Genomic DNA, 11,074 nt, shown 5'->3' on the forward strand with positions numbered 1-11,074 from the left:
AATCATCTGTTGGAGAAAAGTATAATAAACTTGAACAGTATAGTGGAAAAAATGCTTCACAAGAGTTTGTAAAACGATTAGAAAAGGATTGTATAAGACTAAGTAAATTAATGAAAGAAACAAATGAACCGATGAAATTAACCATAGAAGAAAAATTAGAATTTAGAAAGAACAATATCTGTCATATTTGTGAGGAGGAAATTGAGGAGTCTAAAGTTAGGGATCATTGTCATCTTACTGGTAAATATAGAGGTCCCGCTCATTCCTGTTGTAATCTTAATTATAAATTACCTTCTTTTATTCCAGTCTTTCTTCACAACAGCGCCAACTATGACACACATCTATTTATAAATGAACTTTCAAAAACACCAGGGAATATTTCTGCCATAACAAACACAAGTCAAAAGTATATTTCATTTACAAAAATGATATTCACAAAACCTATAACTCGTATAAGGTTTCTTGATTCTTACAAGTTTATGGGAACACCACTAGCCAACCTCGCATCAAATCTAAGCTCCACGGGCTCTTTTCCAAATCTTAGTTCATTCTTTCCAAGAGGAAATTCTAACTAAAGAGGAAATTCAGATTAAAGAGAGAATTCAAAGTAAAGAGGAAATTCTAATTAATGAGGAAATGAATGAAGAAATTCTTACTGAAGATGAAATTCTAATTATACAGAAAATTCGAACAAAGAATGAAATTCTAACTAAAGAGGAAATTCTGATTATAGATGAAATTCTGATTAAAGAGGGAATTCTAACTAGAGAGGAAATTGAAACAAGGAATGAAATTCAAAGTAAAGAGAAAATTCTTACAAGTAAGGGAATTTATCCTTATGGTTATATGGATTCATTTATGAGATTTAAAGAAACACAACTTCCTTCAAAAGAAAGTTTCTATAATAACCTTTATGAAGAAGAGATAAGTGATAAGGAATATAAACACGCACAAGAAATTTGGAAATTATTTAAGATAAAGAACCTTGGAGAATATCATGATTTGTATCTAAAAACAGATGTTTTATTGTTAGCTGATGTGTTTGAAGCTTTTAGATCACTCTGTCATAATAAAAATTGTTATGGATTAGATCCTGCCCACTATTTCACAGCTCCTGGTTTAGCTTGGAGTGCAATGTTGAAAATGACAAAACAAGATATAGATTTAGTCAGTGATGTAGATATGCTTTTGATGATTGAGAAGTCTAAGAGAGGTGGAATATCACAAGTATGTTCAAAAAGATATGCTAAAGCAAATAATAAATATCTTCAAATTATGAGAGTGAAAAGATAGTAATTATTTGATGTACTTTGATGCTAATAATTTGTATGGATGGGCAATGTCTCAATCTCTGCCTTATGGTAAATTAGAGTGGGTGGAAGAAAAGGATTATGAAAAGGCTTTGATGAATATTGTTATTTCTTCTCAAGAGAAATTGAATGGCAAAGAAAGAAGGTTATTATTTTGAAGTTGATTTGAAGTACCGAGTGATCTTCATAATAAGCATAAAGACCTTCCTTTGCATGTGAGAAAGAAACCCCAAAGAAAGAATGGTTCAGTGATTATCATAAAAGTTTTAATATTAAAGGCAAATCAACAGAAAAGTTATTAACAACATTCTATGATAAAGAGGATATATTTTGCATCAAAGGAACTTGAGACAATATTTATCTGCTGGGTTGAGAGTAGCTAAAATTCATAGAGTTTTAAAATTTAAACAAAGTCCTTGGATGAAAAAGTATATTAAATTCAATACAGATATGAGAACAAATACAAAAGTAAAATTTGAAGGGGAATTCTATAAATTGATGAATAATGCTGTCTTTGGAAAGACAATGGAGAATGTTAGAAACAGGCAAAACATTAGATTTGCAACATCTTGGAAAGAAGCTTCTAGATTGATAAATAAACCAAGTTTTGAGAGAGAAGAGGTTTTTCAGAGAACTTTTCTGCTATTCATATGAAAAAGGAAAGTATTGTCATGGATAAACCAATTTATATTGGAACAGCAGTTCTTGATTTATCAAAGATATTGATGTATGATTATTTGTATAATGATTTAAAGAAAGAGTATGGTGAAAATGCTTCATTGTTGTATATGGACACCGATAGTTTTATTCTAGATATAAAAACTGACGATGTTTATAAGGATATGAAGAAAAACATTGGAGTATATGATACAAGTAATTTTAGTAAGAAGAGTGAGTTATTTTCAAAAAAGAATGAAAAGGTTATTGGTAAGTTTAAGGATGAGTTGGGTGGAAAAGTAATGAGTGAGTTTATTGGATTGAGAGCAAAGGCATATGCTTATAAGTATGGTGATCAGATTGATAAAAGGTTAAAGGGAATAAAGAAATATGTAATAAAGAAATCAATAACTTTTAGAAATTATTATAATTGTTTGATGAATAAGAAAGAAGAATATAGGAAAATGAATACAATAAGAAGTTATAAACATAAGATATATAGTGAAGAAGTAAATAAAAAGGCATTAGGAGCCTTTGATGATAAGAGATTTATTTTAGATAATGGAATAGATTGTGTTCCATATGGATATTGTATGATAGAGTGTATAAAATAGATTGTGTTCCATATGGGTATTGTATGATAGAGTGAATAGAATAGATTGTGTTCCATATGGACACAAGTTTTAACGATGGGAAGATGGGTTAGGGTTTTTAAGGGCTTCCGCCGCGTTTTTCACAATATATAAATGGTCGAACCAAGTATTAGTCAAACTAAAGAGTGGAGAAAATCTCAGTCTTGGTATATAAATGGAAAACATAATGAATGTGAAAAATATCAAATAAGTCTTATTGAAAAAATATCTAAAACAAAGGTAAATAAAACAAATATGCGAATCAATTTAAAAACCAATAAGTTAGAGGATGTAAAGAAAATAATAAATATGTTTGAATGGACTGAAAAATTTGATGGTTATCAATTGAACAATGGAAAAATAATTTACTACAATATCAAAATGATATGCAACTCAGGAGGTGGTCAGATGAGATCATTAAGAGAAGTTTATCATTTCGTAATGGCACAAAAGGGGTATCTTAAAAAATATAAAGATTCAAATGTTTTGTTTTTCAATATTTTAGATGGGGATTATTGTGCAAAGAAAATTAAACTATTGAAGGAATTTGAGAATGAACAAATGTTTATAGGTTCAATGAGTGAGCTAAACAATATGCATTGGTTATTTGATAAAGAGTGCCCCGAGGCTTAGACGTTTCAGATATTTCTTTCGAATCACCTTTAACAAATCTTTATCTTGTTGTATGGGCTATTTGAATAGAGAGCCCCTCGGTTAAAAGGGGAAATAAAAAAATGACCGTTTTTACAGCCATTTTTCCCTGCTGTGCAGGGGTTTGGCTTTTTCTTGAGGCAATGTTTTATGGCCGGATGCCCTTCCTGACACCAACCCTGGTCGCCTCTTACGACACACAGGGATACGGTACACCTATTCTAACCGGGGCATACACCGGGACCAGTACACTGGCACTCATTTCGCCGACCTCGGAAGGATGGCAGGCTGAGTCAACCCCCTGGTGTTAATTCAGCAGCCAACGGGGCTTGAACTCAGGACCCTGGGATCCCAAGCCGCCACCCTAACCACTAAGCCAACACCAGGCTCCAGGTTAAAAGGGGAGACAAATAAATATACCTTGGGCTAAAAAGGGGATTTATTTTTTAGGGGAAAAAAAAAGAAAAATTTCATGGCTGAAAATCCCCCATTCATTTACATGGGGAAAAGTGAGCCAGAACCAGTATTCTTTCCCTACTCACATGCTTTCGTGCAAGGCAGTCCATTCCGTGTACATTTGCACCGTCGAGTTGAGCATGACCCACGGCATTTGCATGTCGTCAGTTCTACACAGTAAGCAGTAATAGGCTGTGCAGTCATGAGTCGCGGCTGAAATGTCTCGTTGCCATCTTTGACGACCTGTTCCCACCCACAGTTCTCAGGTGCAGGTAGATGTGGTTCAGATTCCAAGGCTCTTCTCCACACAAAAGTCTGGAAGTGCGCTCGCTTGATGTGTAGAATCAGAGCATCGCGAGTTGGAGGCAGATTCTCAATAGCTTTGGTCAGACTGAGAAACAGATCACATCTTACTCGCTGAATTGAGTTATCTTGGCCATGAGGGTCATAAAGCCTGCAGACAAATGACTCAGCATCTGCAATCACACTCTCATCAGGAATTTCCTCTTTGCCTAGGTTATTCAACAGGTGGGAGTTGTTTTGAAAGACAGCCCATGCAGAGCGCTTCGCAATTCCAGCAAACTGGCTTGTGCTGTCTGAACCTGTCACTGCATGAAATGCCAGAAGTGACTCCCTCTGCGAATCTGGGATATTGATGGAGTCAATGGGAATGTAGTGTTGCTTTTTGGGTGTACCTGCATTCATCCAGATAAAGGGACTGAGATGTGGCTGATAGGCAAGAAGGAGAATGAGGACATCAGTGTCCTGAAGCCACATGAATAATGTCTTGGCAGATGCTCAGAACTTTGTTCTTGGTATCTGTCTCATCCGCTTCTTCATTGTCCATCTTGTCAGTGCTGTCACCACCACAAAGAAGCTTTACAAGCGTGTACAGGGTTTCAGGTACAATTCGCTCTGCATTTTCTGTGTTCAGTCCACCGATAATGCTATGCCCTGGAGAGTGTTTTACGTCACTGTAAATCTTTATGCCCACTCTGAAGATCCAGCTAAGGATTTCATTCTCATGATGAGGCAGACTGCACTGGGCCAATTCATCTTCTTCAGAACTTTCACCTTCTTCAGATAAATCATTCACGGCGGTTCTCATGGCAAACTTTGTCACAGTTGAGGACGCAACTATGAGGGGTTTTGTGACATCCAATGGCTGCACGAATGTCACCTTGTCACTACCAAAGTGAACCTCCACTTTCTGCTTGAAATTGTAGCTTTGTAGGCTCCAGCCTCAATTCCAAAATCATTCAATAACAGCATGCTGTAGTGTTCCCAGATGTTTTTCAGGGTAAACACATGTCCCTTCTGCAGCTCTTTCTCAAGCTGGTTCATCACATTTCTGAAACAGATGCTTTCAGGAGACTGGTTTTTCTCTCCACTCTCCTTTTTATACTTTCTGCGAAAAGAAACACAACACTTGAGGTGATATTTACCTTCAGCTGCCATCAAGTCTGAAACACCTGCAAACCTGTGACGCATGGTGGGGTCAAATTGGGCCAAACTAAGCATCCTGGATGATGTGTGATCAAATTCAACATTTGTCAGGACACCAGCTTTTCCAGGAATGTCAGTCTGGCAGAAAGCGCATTTTGACCAATCCATAGCGCTGTGCGCGGATCTTAGTGACTTTGGGACATGGTATTTCTCTGAGGAACCTGATGTTGTGGGTACCTCTTCTGCGTAAGTCACAGATTGTGGCTGAATCCTTGACTTCAGTCTGTCTATTTTTTGTGCGTGAGTAAAGTCACTATAGCAGAATTTGTGCCATTGAATCTTTTCGACGTGCTCCGGTACAGAATATTTTCTGATTCTTGAGAATGAGTCAACATATTTAGCGTCATTATATTTCTCTCTTTCTTTGCAACATTCAGCTACAGTTTTCACACCAACGATTGTAGTCTTTCGAAGTGGCGTTGACTTACTAGTTTTTGAACTGTCCTGGCAAATAAAGCATTTATTCCAGTCTACATGCTCTTCTTCTTCTCGATCCCTTGAACCCCCTGTGAGAAATCTTGCGGCTTTCATTTTTCAGTTAGTCCTGGGTAACAGAAAAACACACAGTTATGTAGTTTAGGTTCATTTTATAGCAAAGTTGTAAAATTCATTGATTGTGGTTTGTATAATCAGACATTCTAATTCGAGCCTGAACATTTCTTTAAAAATAATATAGTGAAAAACAAGTCATATTATTTTTAGAAAATGGATGGAGCAATGTTTTTTTCTATACTCCCATCAGCTCAGGCATGCTCAAAAACATGGAAATCGACTCTAATTTTGTAATTTCATGTCAATTTGCGGCTGAAATATGACGAAAAGTGTATTTAATGGCGACCATTTTGTAAACTGTCATGGCGGCCATACTATCCATATCCAGAGTTGGCAACAAGTTGATTCACGTTTCTGTGTGTCTGGACGGTCAATTTACACCTGTTGCACTATTCTAACACGGAATCAGCAGGGTCGTACACTATTCTGCATTGGGCCTCCTGACTATATATACATACATGCATACATACATAATCACATACACTTGCTCCATTACATGTAGATATAATAAGATTCCATCACAATGATTTTAACAGAAACATTCAATGATTTTAAAACTCCCCAAAGTTACACATGACAGGTCCAATGCAGTTTTGAATTTAACTCACCACCTTCAAGTTGGCAACTTATCTCCTGGACCCAGTTCTTAATAATAAGACACCAGCAAGGCACAAATATGCCTGGTGTTGGCTTAATGGTTCGGGTGGTGGACTTGGGATCCGAAGATCCTGAGTTTAAATCCCATTTGGGGTTGACTCTGCCTGCCATCCTTCTGAGGTTGGCAAAATGAGTGGCAGCTTGCTGGCATCTTGTGTCAGAGCTTGCTGGTATCCTTGCTTGTTGGCGACCTGTCCAGTCGCCAAGGAGACTCCTCTTTCTCTCCTCTCTCTCTCTCGCCCCCTGCTGGCTGTTTGTTTGTTGTATACTCTCATGGCCGCTCCTTGCTTCGTGTCGTGAGTGCCCCTCCTCTGCTGTGCTGTTTGGTGTTTCCACTTTCCACATTTTTCGTTTCCCATGTGTTCGTTTTCTACTTGTGGACTTTTCCCGTGTTTTTTTTCCTTCCTGTCTGGAGAAGAAAGAGAGAGAGAGAGAGAGAGAGCTCACGGTGTCGTGTAGAGAAAATCGTAGGCCGAAGGCCTGTCATGGCCTCCGGGGAATGTTTTTGTTGTTCACTGCGACCGTGTTCATTGTTAAATCTCAACTTTAATCATTGATTACTTGGTGTTTGTGAAAACGCCTTTTTTTTCTCTCTCGACAAAGTTTACTAAATTGTTTTCTTGAGTTAGAATGGCGGGTGAACGTTTCCGTGCTGAGATGTTCGAGTCACTAACTCGTAAAAACGCTGTTTTTTTCTTCCCTCCCAGTGAGGTGGAACTTAACGATGTGCTTTCCGCCATCGGTGACATCGTTGGGTTACATAATCTTCGTGCTGCTTCTCACATGAATAAGAAGTTTGTGGTGTTTGTGTCGGAGGAACACATGGTCGCCACGGTGGTTGAGCATGGCCTGTTCATCGAACCGAACACTTACCTCTCTGTGTTCGCTTTACAGGCCCCAACAGTTAAAGTTAACGTTAATAATATTCCACCATTTATAAGGAACCAGGACTTGTGTAACCAGTTAAACAAGTTCGGTAAGGTTGTGTCGAGGATCTCAATGGTGCCGATGCGTCATGTTAGCGATAAATTTAACCACGTCATGTCCTTGAAAAGAGTGGTTAATATGATACGACCTGGAAATGGAAAAACACTGAATGTTGTCCTCGGTGTACAAATCGAACGGTTTGAATATAAAATGTTTGCCTCCTCGGAGGGTATGACGTGTTTTGGGTGTGGTGCTTATGGGCACGAGAAGAGTGTTTGTCCCAATGCGGTTACACCGCAAAAAGTGAAGGTTCGGTGAGGAACGATGCTTCTTCACCACAAACTATTAAATGGGGAGAAGGTGAATCGGGAGCCAAGCCCCCCCCCCGGCTGAGGTGTTCGAATTGGACTCGTCCACCCCGACCGGCGCTGGAGAGAGGGGGTGTAATCGTGACGTAAATAATCTACCCCCACCAAACGAGGAAGTGAAAGTGGTTGCTTCCTCTCCTTTACCATCCACTGTACAGGACAGTGTGGGCGATGTGGCGGTATCTGTTACGGATACCGGGAAAAAGGCCAAAAACGGTCAAATGTTGATGCCTTTGATGCTAAGGGGCAGAATAAGGTCCAGATCGTGTCAGGCTCGGTGGACCTCCAAGGGACGTCTGACATTGGAAACCCCTTGGTGGTACCGGAGTCGTGTGCGGGTGTGGAAACTTCGCTTGCTCCACTTGCCGACTCTGAGTGAGACACAGAGAACAGTGAGGTATCTCAGGATGTTTTAAGTGTTTGTCCTGTTCGCCAAACTTGTTCAGACGAGTTAACAGCTATGTCTGACAGTGATGGAGAAATAGATAAAGGGGGAAATCCCTGTGAGTTAAATGTCAACCCCTCCCTCACAGATGATGATGTAAGGGTTGTAGAGGGGAAGGACATGGACAAGGCAAATTCGGAGGGGTCCGTAAACAGAGCAGAACTTTCTGTTGAGCCAAAAGTAAATGTTCCACAAGTAATAGGAGAGGTTATCGATGAAGCACTTGATTCAGATGAAACCTCTTCTGCCCTACATTTTAGTGCTTTAAGCTCTCAAGAGGATGAATGGGGAAACAATACAACCTTAGTGTCTCAAGAAAATGTGATTAAATTCCTGGATGATACATTCAGGAAAAGATACGTAAAAATCAAAGATTACTTCCCGAATTTACACGATTTCATTAAAACTGCAAGGAGTACGATTCGTGATCCTTCTGAGGAAAACATGTCAGATCCTCAGTTCCAAAGGTTAAGGAAATGTGTTACTCGGGCTGGTAAAGAGCTTCAAGAATAACTAACTGAATGGAGATAAAAGTAGCATCCCTGAACATCAATGGGGGCCGCAGTTGTGTGCGTCGTCTCCAAGTATTTCAGCTCTTCCAAAATGAAAAAAATTGTTGTGCTAATGCTACAGGAGACGCATGCAAATCAGTCTACTGAGGATGAGTGGTGTAAAATCTTTAAAGGTTGTCATTTTTTCTTGAGTGCGCTTGTTGAGGCCAAGGCTGGTGTGGCAATAGTGTTGCATCCTCGACTTCAGCCTTCGGAGATAACTTGTAAGGAAATTTGCAAAGGTTACTTACTGTCTGTGCAATTTGTCAGTAGTAACCTAAAGATTTGCATGACAAATGTTTACTGCCCTAGTGCTAACTCTGAAAGAGGTGCCTTTCTGTACAAGTTGGCAGAGTTTGTAAGCACCATTGACTTAACCATGTTGTTGTGTCTGGGGGGTGACTACAACTGCACCCTCGACCCACAACTTGATCGGAACACTTGTGAGCCTCATCCACCCAGTGCAAGGCCTTTGGCACAGCTCGTCAAAAAGTTTAAACTGGTGGATGTGTGGCGGGTACAAAACCGTAAATTCCGTCAGTATACATGGGTTTGTGCATCAAGAAATGTTTTGACGATGGCTCGCCTCGACAGATTTTATGTTAATCATGAAATGGTAAACATTGTTAAGAACTCTTATATAAGGCCGTCTGGTTTTTCCGATCATCACATGATTGTTATGGTGTGTGGCTTTCCTCATCATGTCTGTGGAAGTGCATATTGGACTTTTAATTTGAAACTTTTACAAAGTGCACATTTTATAGAAGCTTTTAAAATGGTATGGGAAAAATGCGAGTCACAAAAGGGTTCATATTTGAACTTAAGACAATGGTGGGACTGCACAAAGTCCCAAATCAAATGTTTTTGCCAACAATACTGCTCGTACAGCACAAACAACGCTTTTGGTGTGATATCTGTTTAAAAGACGATATACTTATCTGTGAGCAGAAAGCTGGATTGTCTAGCGTGAATGTCCAGCAGTTGTCGACGAAAAGGACCCTTCTGGCTAAAATAGTGAAGGAGCGGGCGGCCGGTGCATTCGTCCGACTGCGGAACAAAAAAATCCAACTTGACACACCAAACAAAGGGTTCTTCAATTTGGAAAAACCGGTCAAGACCTCTCAACAAATCCATGCTTTGCGCTCTTCTGGTGGTGATTTGTTGACCTCCCAGAGTGATATCAAGCATGAACTACAAGACAATTTTTCGAAACTCTTTGCAAAAAGAGCTGTGAATGAGGAGAACAGGAATGCGATGCTTGAACAGCTCCCTTCTCTGTCTGAAGACCAACAACAATTGCTTGAGCCTGGCATTTCTCTTGGAGAACTTACTGCTGCGCTCAAGGATAGCAAGGATGGGAAAGCCCCTGGACGAGACGGCCTTCTGACTGAATTTTATAAGGCTTTCTGGGACATTCTAGGCCCTACTCTTCTTGAGGTCTTTCAGGAGAGTGTTGAACAAGGTGAATTGCCATTGAGCTGCCGGAGGGCAGTTTTGTGTCTCCTTCCGAAGAAAGGAAACCTGCATGAGACCGCAAATTGGCGGCCTGTGTCACTCCTCAACACGGACTATAAAATATTGTCAAAAGCACTTGCAACCTGTCTAAAGGAAGTCATCTCTTTCTTGATTGGCACCGATCAATCATACTGTGTTCCAGAACGTTCCATATACGATAATATTTTTTTGGTCAGAGACTTGATCAGTCTTGGTTGAACTACATCTCCTGATTTTGGTTTATTACTTTTAGATGAAGAAAAAGCTTTTGACAGTGTTAACCATTCTTTTTTGTTTGATGTATAAAGGAAAACAGGGTTTGGGGAAAAATTTATTGTTTATGTTGAGTTATTGTACAAAAATGCATCTTGTCTGCTGAAGGTTAATAATAGTCTTTGTTACCCTTTCCCCTTTCAGCGAGGCATCCGTCAGGGCTGTGCTCTATCAGGCATGCTCAACAATCTATCCGTTAAACCTTTATTAGTTTTACTTCGGAACTCCGTGTTAGGAGTCTCTCTTTCACAAAACTCCAAAGTCGTCGTTTCAGCTTATGCTGATGATATTTGTGTTGCTATTGCAAATCAAAAAGATGTTTCTGGGGTCTCTCGTTGCCTTACCCAGTTTGAGCTTGCTTCTACTGCAAGGGTAAATTGGAAAAAAAGTGTTGCTTTTTGGATGGGCCCCAGATTGCCTTCCTCGTCCCTGCCTGGTTTACCAGGAGGAATACAGTGGAGTAGTGAGGGGTTTAAATATTTAGGCTTATTTCTTGGAATTGAAGCGTATGAACAAAAAAATTGGGAGAACTTCCTGGAAAAAATTAAATTGAAACTGGGAAGGTGGAGAAGATTGTACCAACTTCTCTCGCTTA

The 11,074-nt window shown here is 39.5% G+C and overlaps 1 long non-coding RNA gene across 1 annotated transcript in view; it reads left to right on the forward strand.

Moving 5' to 3' along the window:
• Positions 1-6,679: 6,679 nt before the first annotated feature.
• Positions 6,680-11,074, forward strand: part of LOC147032008 (uncharacterized) — a 6,022-nt gene continuing 1,627 nt past the window's right edge. Inside the window, exons 1-2 of the long non-coding RNA XR_015055009.1 lie at positions 6,680-6,717; positions 7,129-11,074. The exon at positions 7,129-11,074 is cut by the window's right edge and continues 1,627 nt beyond it. This is a non-coding gene — a long non-coding RNA (uncharacterized LOC147032008). The remainder of the gene's footprint in view (positions 6,718-7,128) is intronic.

Source organism: Eptatretus burgeri, chromosome 2, assembly GCF_056783735.1.
Source record: "Eptatretus burgeri isolate ZD-2024b chromosome 2, Ebu_testis_v1, whole genome shotgun sequence".
Taxonomy (NCBI): domain Eukaryota; kingdom Metazoa; phylum Chordata; class Myxini; order Myxiniformes; family Myxinidae; genus Eptatretus; species Eptatretus burgeri.